This window comes from Coenobita brevimanus, chromosome 97 (assembly GCF_032717465.1).
Source record: "Coenobita brevimanus isolate Jiangsu-jjx chromosome 97, ASM3271746v2, whole genome shotgun sequence".
Taxonomy (NCBI): domain Eukaryota; kingdom Metazoa; phylum Arthropoda; class Malacostraca; order Decapoda; family Coenobitidae; genus Coenobita; species Coenobita brevimanus.
Window position 1 is genome coordinate 33,399,441 of NC_137050.1, and position 13,773 is coordinate 33,413,213.

Here is a 13,773-nt window from a genome sequence, read left to right on the forward strand (position 1 = left end):
TTCTCAGGTGGAAAGGAATAAACTGAAGGTATTTTCTTTGCCAGCGTCATCTTACTTAATAGTCTGTCCGGCTGAGTACAAACCATGGGGTAGCTCTGAGAATAATTATAGTGTGTGTGTGTGTGTGTGTGTGTGTGTGTGTGTGTGTGTGTGTGTGTGTGTGTGTGTGTGTGTGTGTGTGTGTGTGTGTGTGTGTGTGTGTGTGTGTGTGTGTGTGTGTGTGTGTGTGTGTGTGTGTGTGTGTGTGTGTGTGTGTGTGTGTGTGTGTGTGTGTGTGTGTGTCCTGAGGCGGTGGTGAAATGAAGAATGTAATAAGCTGGAAAGGAGTGGGTGATGGCGCCCGGGAGCGGTAGAAAGGCAACAGGGTGTCTGGGAGGGAGAGAGGCAGGGCGGGAAGCAGAGGGAGCAACGGAGAAGGAGACAGGGAGACAAGGAAGACGCCAGGGAGAGTGAGAGGTCGGTGAGGAGGGACAGACGATGAGGGGAAAAGAGATACAGGGCGGGCGACAGGGACGGTGGTAAGTTCAGGCAAGGAGGCAGGGAGGAAGGGAAGAAAGGCAACAGGGAGGGCGGCAGGGGGGATGGTATTATATCTGGGTGGACAGCAGAAAGATAGGGAGTTGTGACGGGGAAACAAGGAGACAGAAAGGAAGTGAGAAGAGAGGGAAGGCGACAGGCAGGAAGGGCGATGGGAGGGGGAGAGGCAAGCAAGGAGTGAGACAGGGGGGACGGCAGTGAAGGAGGCAGGGCTTTCTACTAATGAGCCTGCACCCTTGAGTAACACAGGCGACTACAGTACAGGCAGGAGCAGGGCTGAGCAGGGCAGGGCAGAAGCAGAGCATGGCATGGCAGGGCAGAACAGAAGCAGTGTCAGGGCATGGTAGAACAGGAGCAGTGTCAGGGCATGGTATAACAGAAGCAGTGTCAGGGCATGGTATAACAGGAGCAGAGCATAGTATGGCAGAGCAGAACAGCAGCATAGTATGGCCGGGCAGGGTAATTATGTAGTGGATGGGGGAAGGTACAGCAGGGCAATAAGCACAGCATGGTGCACCAAGGCAGGACAGGGCAGGACACGGCAGGGCAGGGAGGGACACCGGCAGGAAACATTATGGAGACAAGCAGAGGGGACTGAAAAGGGGACAAGGCAGAGAAAATGGGGTCAAATAAAGGAAGGTACCAAACAGAAGACGAAACAAAGACGACAAGCGGGACGACAAATTAAAAAGAGGGAAATGAAGGAGGAAAGCATTGTAATTAGAAAGGAGAGAGGAAGGAGAGCAAGTGAAGGAAAGAAAGCACTAGGGGAAGGAGGAAGAGGTGAAACAAGCTTGAGAGGGGAGGGAAGCTAGGCAGATGCATGAGAGGATAAAAGGAGAAGAACAAAGAAGGCAAGACAAAATTAGGAAAGTCAGAGAGAACGATTCAAAGAAGGAATGGTAAAACAGAAAGACTAGAAGGTAGGAGGAAGAATGAGGCAAAGGAATGAGGACAGAGAAAGAGGAAGTGGTAAAGCAACGAGAGTGGAATGTAGGAAGATGGCGGAGGGTGAGAAGGAAGGGCAGGAGGGAAGGTGGAAGGAAGGAAGTGGAAGGTAGGATGGAGGAATGAAGAGAGACAGAAAGCAGGGAGAAAAGACAGGGATAAAACAGTGTGTGTGTGTGTGTGTGTGTGTGTGTGTGTGTGTGTGTGTGTGTGTGTGTGTGTGTGTGTGTGTGTGTGTGTGTGTGTGGAAAGAATGTGGAATGTGGGACGAGAGAGAGAGAGAGAGAGAGAGAGAGAGAGAGAGAGAGAGGGAGGGAGGGAGGGAAAATGATGCAAAGAAAGGAAGTGACAAAAGAGAGAGAGAGAGAGAGAGAGAGAGAGAGAGAGAGAGAGAGAGAGAGAGAGAGAGAGAGAGAGAGACATAATTAGAGGAGACAATCACGGAAAGAGGGATGAAGGATTAAGTTAGTCAAGAGGAGGAAGGAAGAGGGGAAGAAGAGGAAGGGGAAGAGGAAGAGAAGGATAAAGAAAATATATAAAAGAAAGTTGTGGGAGGGGAAGAAGAGGGAAGAAGAGGAAGAGGAAGGAAGGAAGAGGAAGAGAGGACGCTGAGACGGAAAAGAGTGGTAAGAGGAACGAAAGAAAATGGTAATAAATTCAATGTTATACCGTATCTCGTCAGTGTGTGTGTGTGTATGTGTGTGTGTGTGTATGTGTGTGTGTGTGTGTGTGTGTGTGTGTGTGTGTGTGTGTGTGTGTGTGTGTGTGTGTGTGTGTGTGTGTGTGTGTGTGTGTGTGTTGACTAATATAACTCAAAAAGATTTCATCCGATTTACCACCAAACTTATGGGAAGGATTGAGGGTTAGCCAAATAAGGAAACCTATTGCTTTTTAGAACACCAGGTTAAAACTCAAGGTCACAGGGCTAGGTCAAACACTGCCTCTCCCCCCAAGAAAAAAATCTTAAACAGTTTTTGTCCGATCTGTGTAACTGTAAATTGTAATGGTAAAACTGAGTAAATTTTGAGAATAATTGCTCAAAGGTCAAGGCCACAGGAGAATGTCTCAAAGTTCGTTCTGTGTGGGAGAGTTATCAAAATGGTTCGGACAGTTTTGTTCCGAATTTTCGTCAATGTTGGTGGAAGGGTTGAGGATCACCAAGGAGAAATAGAACAAGAGGTCAAAGGTAAAGGTCCAAGGGCAAAGTTAACTTAGAGTTTTTATCCAATTGAATAAAACTTTGTGGAAGGGTTGAAGATAAGGCAAAAACAAAAGAAGTCCATTATGAAGGCAATCACACAGATGCCAAGGTCACAAAGATAGGTCAGAGACCAAATTCACAGGCCATTGCCAAGTTTCGACCTTGTGTATGTGTGTGGACCAAACATCCCAAGCACTGTCGATTTAATTTGAACCAAACTTGGTGAATGATACCGAGGGTCAACCAAGACACTGACCAATATTTTTTTTTAGAGCAATAGGTCAGATGTCGTCACATGGCATGGTCAGCCCCCAAAATAATTTGTGTTCGTTTTACACCAAACACTGTGGAGGGTCAGGGTAAGGCGAGAACAAAGAATTTAGAATTTGAAACCAGTTAAGTGTATGTCAGAGTCACAGGGAAAGATCAACGTCAGGGTCATATGATATAGCCACCTTAAACAGTTTCAAGCTGGCTTCGACCACTCACTGTAGGAGTGTTCCAAGCAAAACTAGAATGAAGAGATTAGATTCTGAGAACAATCGGTGAAGGTCAAGGTCACAGAGCAAAGTCATATGCTCGTCCTTTACATCAAGTAGTTGGTACGCGTGTACTGCACCTCTGATTGAGACATCTGTTTTTCTGGACTGGCTTTTCAGTCTCTAAAAACACTTGAATAACGTGCCAATGGCTGTATTGCACATTTCCTTGCGGGGCGAGAGATGTTAAGCACTGATCGGAGTGAATGAGCGTGTGTGTGTGTGTGTGTGTGTGTGTGTGTGTGTGTGTGTGAACAAATAATTCAAACACTTTTTAAAAATCCAATTCTAATCAAACCTGGTGGAAGGTTAAGGATTAGCGCACGAGGAAAGAAATTGTTTTTGAGCACAATCGCCTGAAGGTCAGGGTCAGAGGGCTGTGTTAAACACTGACCAACCAAAATCAACTTATAAAGTTTTTATCCAATTAAAAAAATGGAAGAAGCAGTAACCGAATATTAAGAAGGAAGTGATTCAGTTCTGAGAACACTCAGTCAAAGGTCAAGGTCGAAATTCGACTCACGTGTGTGTTTGTTAACAAAAGTTCACCAGATTTTAAACAAATTTGGAGCAACGGCTGAGGGTCAGACACGGAATAAACCTTTTGTTTGTTATAAGAATATGTCAAAGGTCTAGGTCACAGGGCACTGTCAACTTAAACAGCGTTAGTCGCAAAATATCCTAACTTTGCAAAAAGGGTCCAGGATGAGGTAAGAGTAAAAGCAGTAACTATACAGAACATCAGTCAAAAGCCAAAGTCACAGGGAATGATCAGAGGCCAAGGTCACGGGAGAAGGTCATCTGAAAGAGTTTTGATCTTATATGAGCCAAACTTGACGGAAGTGTTAAGGGCCAGGCAAGAACCAAGTGGTTCAGTTTTCAGAATAATCAGTCAAAGGTCACGGCCACAGGCCAAGGTTACATTTCGACCCAACTGTGAATAAAGTCTGGTGAGTTGGCTGATAATCACTCAATTTTTTTTTTTTAATCAAGCTTACATCGCACAGTCAAGTTCAGCAGTTATTATCCAGCTTAAATTAAACTTTGTGGAAGGGTTCAGTGAAAACATGGATAAAGAGAATCGATTTTGAGAAGAATTAACCAAAGGTCAAGGCCACAGGGGAAAGGTAAAAAATCATGGTCATTAAGGAAAGTGTACTCGAAGACTTGTTATTTTTATTTAAACCAATGTTGGTGGTGGAGAGGTTAAGGGTTAGGCAATAATAAAGTAATTCAGTTTTGAAAGTAATCAGTAGAAGGTAAAGGTAACAAGACAAAGTGAAGTAATCGACTCAGCCCTGTCGGTGAGTGAGGGTGTTGCATTCCCTGAGTGTTTCTTCTTTTATACTATATCTATAGGGACGTGCACGCAATCCATCCAAGTAAATAGAGTTGTTATTGTTGCTGCTTTTACTGTTTCAGGTTCGTCTGGATGTGAACACAGTGGACTGCAGGCTGAACTTTCCCTCGTTCAGTCCACCATTTCCATTTCGAGAAATTTGGATAGAGCTGAGGGACGTCCGTCTAACCGGGCAGATTTCCCGCCCAGCTATGTCAGTGCCACAACGTGAAGGCGGTCCAGCACTGTAAGATAAATACTGAATCACAAAAATGGTCAAACACAGATTACATTTGTGATATACGGGCATCAGGAATAATATACTGTAGGTGTGAGTATAAAGTAATGTATGTGGTTGGAGCACCATGGGGGAGGGGGAGGTCAACTATAAACAGATCGAAGGGGAGGGGGGCGAGGTTCTGCAGAAGGGGGATAGGGAAAACTTATACTGGAGCGGACAAGCGGGGGTTTAATTGGAAGTGAGCCAACTGGGGTTTATATTCGAGGCAGAAGAATGAGGGGTTATATTGGAAGCTGGCTGAAGGGGGTTTATACTGGAAACGGACCAAGGGGGTTAAACTGAAATAGGTGTGTGTGTGTGTACTTACCTAACTGTATCTTTACAGGAATGAGTCAAGCTCGTACTGTCTCGTGTCTTAAATCATATTTATCGTACGTATCCTTAAATTTGTGAATTGTTTTGGCACACACTATTTCATTCGGTAGTGCATTCCATTGATCAATTGCTCTGTTTGGGAAACTGAATTTCCTTACGTCTTTATCACCTCTCTTCTTATGCAGTGTTTTGCAGTGTCTTCTTGCTGATGCTTCCCCATATGTTAAGTAATCATTTATGTCTATTTTCTCCTTCCCTGATATGCATTTATATAGCATTATCATGTCACGTCTTTTCCTTCTCTCCTGTAGTGTTGGTAGATTGAGTTTATTTAGTCTTTCTTCGTAGCTTAGGTCCCTTAAGCTTGGTATCCATCTTGTAGCGGCCCTTTGAACTTTTTCAATCTTGTCTATGTGTTTTTTGAGATAAGGACTCCAGACTACTGATGCATATTCCAGGGTTGGTCTAATGAGTGATGTTATTATCCTTCTTAGCATGTCTTCATTTATGGATGTGAATGCTATTCTCATATTTGCAAGCAGTGTATACATGTTCTGTACCTTCTCGCTGATGTGGTCAGCCGGAGATAGTCTGTTATTGATAATCACACCTAGGTCCTTCTCTTTTTCTGATGTGTGTAGGGTTTTATTTCATAACGTATAATCCCAATCAGGTCTTTTTCCACTTTTACCAAACTTGATTACATGACACTTGTCCACATTGAATTCCATTTGCCATGTATTACTCCATTCTTAAAGTTTATTTAATTTTTCTTGTAGCTCTTTACAAGAGTCTGTGTTAGTAATTCTCCTTTGTATTTTTGCATCATCTGCAAACATATTCAGATAGCTTTCATTTATATACACTAAAAACATGATTGGTGCCAGCACTGAACCCTGTGGTACTCCACTAGTCACTTCTTTCCATGATGAGTAGTTTCCCCTTAGTACTGTTCTCATTTCTCTTTTTATGAGAAAATCTTGCATCCAACAAAACAGTTTGCCTCAAATTCCTCCTTGATGGTACACTTTCCATAAAAGTCTTTGGTGTGGTACTGTGTCAAAAGCTTTCTTGAAATCTAAATAGATACTGTCCACCCATCCTTCCCTTTCCTGTATTGTGTTTGTTACTCTGTCATAGTAGCTCAACAGATTAGTAACACATGATTTTCCTTTTCTGAAACCAAACTGTCTTTCTGTTATCATACTGTGTTCTTCTAGATGATTTACCCAAGCTTTTCTTATAAGCTTTTCTAATACCTTGCTTACAACACTGGTCAGTGATACTGGTCGGTAGTTGAGTGGATTTTGTCTATTCCCTTTCTTGAATAAGGGGACAATATTTGCTTTCTTCCAAATATCAGGTAGTTTACCTTTACTCAAGGATTTCTTGAAAATTAAAAATAATGGTTTACTTAACTCCTTTGCACATTCTCGTAGTACCCAACATGAAATTTCATCAGGACCACTTGCTTTTCCTCTGTCTAATTTACTTAACTCCTCCTGTATTACTTTTTCTGATATTTGTATATCTGGTAGTATGTGTGGTCATGCATGTTCCACATAGTCCCTCTCAAAATTTTTTTCTTCTGTAAAAACTAATTGGAAATTCTTATTTAGCGCTTCACAAATATCTTTCTCTTCTGTATAGGTGATTCCCTCGTCCGTAATGGATTGTATTATCTTTTGCTTTGGTTTTGCTTCTGACGTAGCTGTAAAATAGCTTTGGTTGATCACTACTTTTATTTAATATATCCTCCTCAAACTGTTTTTGGGCTTCCCTCCTTATTCTTGTATAATCGTTTCTTGCCTGTTTGTAATTATTATACGCCCTTTCACTATTGTGTCTTCTGTATCTATTCCACAACAAATCTCTTCTTTCTTTTGATTTTTTACATTCTGTATTGAACCATTTCTGTATTTTCTTATCTGCTTCTTTGTGCTGTGGGATGTACTTCTAGACTCCTATTTCATAAAATTCACAAATTTTTTTTATACAATATTTAAATCTTGTCCTCTAAGCTCATTTTCCCAATCAGCTTCTAAGAAATACTTCTTTAGGTCTTGATAATTTCCCTTTTTATAGTTTAGGCTCTTTTTGTAACTATCATTGCTGTTTACTATGTCATATGCTATCCTGAAGTTGTAATTTAGTACTGCATGATCGCTTTTGCCGAGTGGAGGGTGATATATTAAACTGTCAATATCATTTTCTTGCCTAGTAAATATTAGATCTAGCATTGAAGGTACACTGAGTCCTTTTTTTCTGGTGGTTTCCCTCACATGTTGCGTTGGGAAAAACTCTTGCACGAGATCCAGGAGCTTTGGGTCCCAGCAGTTTTCTTGGCTAATTATATCTAGAGTATTCCAATTTATACTTGTATTAAAATCTCCAGTTAGTATAATTCTTTCCGATTTCTCTTCCATTTTATGTAGTAATGATCTTAAACTCTGAATTGTACTCTCTGCCAGGTCCTCATATTCGTCTCTTTCCCATGTGTTTGATCTGGGTGGCATATACAAATTGGCTACAATTACTTTCCCTTCAGATGTGTTGATCTCTACTGCGTCAGTTCTACTTGTGATGGTATATCTAGTTTTATTTCCTTGACTTTTAGATTTTTCTTAGTTAATAATATAATTCCTCCTCCTTTTTTTAAGTTTCTATCTCTTCTCCATATATTGTATTCCTCTAAGTTTAGTATGTCATTTGATATCCTTGGTGTTAATTTTGTTTCAGTTAGGCATATTATTTGTGGTTCATTTTCTCTGACATAATCATTCATCTCTAGTAATTTATTTACCATTCCATCCACATTTGAGTACATCAACTTTAGCATCTTGTTTATATACTTGTCATGACATGGTTCTACTACCTTCCTCCTTTTTCTTCCATCCTGTTTGTGTACCACTTTCGTACCTGCAATCCTATTACTTTGTAAAAAAAATGTGTTCGTCTCCTCTTCTGATCTTCCCTCATTTTTTGTTTTTGCTTCCTCCCTCTTCTCTTTCAGTAATTCCAGTTCCTCTTGTGTTAGGCATCTTTTTATCCATACATTTTTGAACTCCTCTTTTTCCATAAGATTCTTTGCATTTTTTAGTATCTCTTCCACAGTGTTTACACTCTGGAAAGTTACCTTTAGAGGTCTTGTCTTGCTTTTCTCGTATTTCCCTAACCTTCTGTGTTCCTCTATATCTTTACTACAGATTTCCTCTGATACTTCTTTCAGTAAGCTCATTACATTTGCCATCTCCTTTTTGTCTCTTGTGATCTTGTTTTTTACTTCTTCCTCTTCTATACCAGTGATTACTATAGTGTGTGTGTGTGTGTGTGTGTGTGTGTGTGTGTGTGTGTGTGTGTGTGTGTGTGTGTGTGTGTGTGTGTGTGTGTGTGTGTGTGTGTGTGTGTGTGTGTGTGTGTGTGTGTGTGTGTGTGTGTGTGTGTGTGTGTGTGTGTGTGTGTGTGTGTGTGTGTGTGTGTGGCTTTCTGCAAGGACGAGTTCCATGGACAGTGGATTATACCATTGAGGGTTGTTTAGCTACAGCCACAGGGACTGACACTGAGATGGACTGACACTGAGATGGACTGACACTGAGATGGACTGACGCTGAGCTGGACTGACACTGAGATGGACTGACTTAGATGGACTGACTTAGATGCACTGACACTGAGATGAACTGACACTGAGATGAACTGACACTGAGATGGACTGACACTAAGAAGGATTGACACTGAGATGGACTGACACTGACACCTATTCCTTAACTCTTTATTTTGCGTGCAACATATAATTTTTCTCATCTAAATTAATCATATTTATCCTGTGCGAACACGGACTGCATAAAGAAGGTAAAATGATATAATAAAGTACGCGATGCAGAAATAAACTGGGGAGGATGATATGCTTGGGATGAGAGAGAGAGAGAGAGAGAGAGAGTTAAGTCAATCCTCTCAATAACTGACACACACACAGGATATTTATTCAACCAACACGACAGCATTATATTCACCTATGGACAACTTGGGCAGCCACTGTACTGTACTTTATTACTTCTTGATGCACACGATTTTGTACAGGGTAGGAGGGAAGCTTTTGAAATGGAATGTTTAAATACAAAATACTCAAGAACGCTTTTATAAGCGAGAATTGTACGAAGCTCTAAGGAAAGCGTCTATTGAGGGAGGGAATATTGAAGGCCGCTGTTATATCTATAGCTTTTACTCAACCCTCGTGCATGATTAATGTTTCCCAGAGAATTCAATAGTCTGGGGGTTGATAGAAATAGATATAGCGACATACAAAGCCTTCATGAAGCCCTCCAGAACAAGGAAAATTTCACAGTCTGACTAAAATCGTCTGGTGGTGGCAACGATGAAGATATGACTCCCGTTCCGTATCCTTCAGTCCTCCCAACATAAATTCAGCTCTTCCACTCACCCACTCACTCACTCACTCACTCACTCTCTAAGAAACTGTTACCTGGTCACGTCATTTGCTGCTGATATAAACACTACACTTAATGATACGTAGTGATTGCCTTTAATGTTACCCCATTTGGATGCTCGTTCCGTTGATTTGGAGAGAGAGAGAGAGAGAGAGAGAGAGAGAGAGAGAGATTTTGGGGCGTGCAAATTGACATTAATTGAACTACTTTAATACAGTCCTGGCAGCTACGCAACCCCTCACACACACACACACACACACACACACACACACACATGCTGAGTTAAATTCACTACGTCATCGGCGATGATGAGGAGCCTACAGGTGGTGGCACTGTATATCTTGAGTGGAGCTAAGTAGCTGCGGCGTCCACCCAAGAACCAAACCTCTTCATATTTCCCTGCATCTCGCAATGGCAAAGATTCTGGTCCGACCTTTGTGAGATGCTGACTACCACAGCGAAACACCGGTTCCCTGCACGGTGTACGTACTGAACTGTATGTGTAGGACGGCCCCGATGAGGCAGTTAATTACCTGTGGTCAACGGGTTTGGTCTGCCAGACAGACCGGGGTTAAGCAGCAGCAACAATAACAACAACCAAGGAGATTAATATAGGAGGTGGCCGTGACGTCATGCCACGAACACCACTCATCAAGCCAGTAGGCTTAGTTTAGCTGCCATGTTGGTTCACTCAAAGAATTTCAAGTATTATATATGTATAACTAACGTCCATAATATTAAACCAAGTATAAAATACTACTGTGACTACATCAACGTCTATAATATGTAAGATATTGTATGGGAAATGACCGGAGAAATAGTAATTATTTAGCTATGTATTCCAGCACCGGCACCACATTAGTATCGCTAGTACCTAACGCTGCACCACCCATGCATCCTTTCTCTGTTTATCGTTTCCTTCATCTTATTGTCACCAGTGGTATTTAGGCCAACTTCTACTACCACAGTAACGCCCCCAGTAAGTACTCTTGAGCCACAGTGACATCAGCACCACCAGTTCAGAAAAAAAAAAAAAAAAAAAAACGCATACACGCTTGTTACACTTTGTAACTTTCAGTCTTCCTGTGCATTAATCAGGCTGTGCATTCCTTCGCCGCATAACAGAATTTAACCTAAAAATATTTTCCAGCAATGGCATCAAAATGATCAGATGATCAACTAAAAGTTACACTGACATGTTTAGTAAGGAATTAAAAGGTAGGTTTCTGTAAGATTGTCTGCAAAACTGATTGCATGAGATGAAGAGTTACTCTGGACAGATATATACAGTGGTACATTAAACTCCCCACTGGGCAATATATATTTTGCAATCTGAACAATTTTCCACATGGTATACAGACGTCAGTGACATTACCTGATGGAAAAATCAGAGCATCGTTTCTCTCACTGTCTGTAGGATTTGTGTAATGAAGTATCAGTTGTAGTCTGTAAGGCAGTAATGCTGGGCTTGCAGTATAAAAAAAATCAAAATTTATAAACCACAAATTCAGCAGTGTAAGCAGTAATACGTTAAAAAAAATGACAGTCGTGTTGAGTTAGGAATGTACATATAATGTTCTGCTCACCATAATCATATGCATAGCTTCAAAACTCGCTCATGGAGGATCATATAATCTCCTTTTCTCCTGATTACACTTATAAGCTGATAGGCTGGTGTACTGACCAATACATCGCAGCAAAAACATCGTATATACTGTACTGTACGGGATACTCAGAATGATGCAGCTATTTATCCCTCTTTGATTAAATTCTACTTAACATATCCTTAAATAAAACTTCAAAAGTCACCGGTCAAGTGTTATAGAATCTCACTTGTTCCTCTGGGTATACCAAAAAGCTGATAGGCTGGTCTATTGGATAATAAATGGGAAAATTAACACCACATGAACAAGAGACCCTGAGTGACTGCGGATGCATATCCTCATTCAGTAGACCTGTCCAACATCACCATATGTATATTACCGATATAGGAGTATGGGATCTCTCTTATTCATCTGAGTACACCCATAAGCTGAACAGCCTGGCGTATTGGCCAATATAAGGATAGACTAACACATGTAAAGGAGGATGCGGCCACATATCCTTATTTAATTTATTTCTGCTTGATGTACCCATCCATGTAACTTAAAAATTTATCCATGAGGATTACAAAATCTGTTATCCCTCTGGCCACACCCATAAGCTGAGCAGGCGGTCACACTGTACAAGATACGGGAGCATCAACACTGCTGTACAGTACAGTCGACGAGTGACCCAACATGGCGGCGGCGGCAGAGGCGGCCTTGTCGCTAGCTTCAGTAGTGTGACGTCATGGCCCCTCCAGTACATCTAACCATAACAACAGCCACCACATCCATACCTACTGTAGCCCTCCATACCTGTCACTCCACTCCTACCACTTCACACCTGTCACCCCACACCTGTCACTCCATACCTGTCACTCCACACCTACCACTTCACACCTGTCACTCCACACCTGTCATACCACACATATCACTCTACATCTGTCACTCCACACCTATCACTCCACACCTGCCACTTCACACCTGTCACATCACACTTACCACTTCACACCTGTCACTCCACACCTGTCATGCCACACCTTCACACTTACCTCTTCACACCTGTCACGCCACACCAATCACTTCAGAACTGTCACTCCACACCTACCACTTCACACCTGTCACTCCACACCTGTCACTCCATACCTGTCACTCCACACCTACCACTTCACACCTGTCACTCCATACCTGTCACTTCACACCTGTCACTCCATACCTGTCACTTCACACTTATCACTTCACACCTTCACTCCACATTTATCACTTCACACCTGTCATGCAACACCTGTCACACAGCACCTGTCACGCCACACCTGTAACTCCACATCTACCGCTTAAGGCCTGTCACTCCACACTTACCACTCCAAATCTGTAGCTTTATACCTGACGCTGCACACCTGCCACACCACACCTGTCGCTCTACACTTATCACCCATCAATTTTCGTTTATCTTCCTCCCTCAGTTCTTTCATTCTTCCCTTCTTTCTTATCTTCCTCTCATTTCCTTCATAGTTCCTTCTCCCCATCACTCACTCTCCGTCTTTAATTTGTTCTTCTCTCCTCTCATCTCATTTCATCTCTCTCTCTCTCTCTCTCTCTCTTTGTACGTAGGGTAAGGGAGAGGAGGGGTTCACAGGATGAATGAACACTTTCCTATCATGGCTGTGGTATTTTGTCCATTTTATTTTTGTTTTCTCTCAGAAGTCGTGTAAAGATGAACTTTGGTAGGGATTGGATAGACACGTAAAATTGCAGGGACTGGATATACACTTACTGAATTGCATAGACTGGATATACACAGTAAATTGTAGGGGTTGGGTACTTACTAAATTGAAAGGGTTGGATAGACACTTACTAAACTGAAGGCGTTAGATACAGCCTCCATTAAACCCTCCAGTGCTGTGGCTTTTTTCTGTGTAACAAAATAATAATAATAATAATAATAATAATAATAATAATAATCTTTGTTCCTGGAAATCATATCTTTTTCTTCTGTTACACTGATTACGTATAACTTGTAATGAGCTTTAATTCAGTCAGAACTTTGGGTCAGGCAGGATTACACGAGTTACCCATAATAATTAGCATAATTAATGAGATCAACCTACTTTCTGTTCAACTTTTTCATTTAAGATCAGGTTTGACCGAAACATTGCACGTAGGTGTATCATGAAATGTTGCATTTTGGATCAAGAAAAAAGGCATTTCTTAATGGTATTGTCTTAATTACATTTTGTAACGTTTGTCTAAATATGTACGCTTTCATAACAGCATTATGTTTTAGATGGCCTCGAGAGGTTGCAAGTGTCCAGCAGACACGTTCTGCTATGTGTGTGGCCAGTTCATTAAGAAAAGAGCAAGAAAGGACTCCGTGGAAGCATCTGCCAGGATATGTGGGGCCTGCAAAGTGTATTTCGGCATGCAGGTAAGGGACCAAGACAAGCCCTGGGCACCTCATGTCACCTGCGAACATTGCAAGATAACTCTTGGAGATAAAAACGGTCGATATACTCTTTATTACAAAAGTAAATGATATATAACTGTTAATATGTATTTCACTTTTAA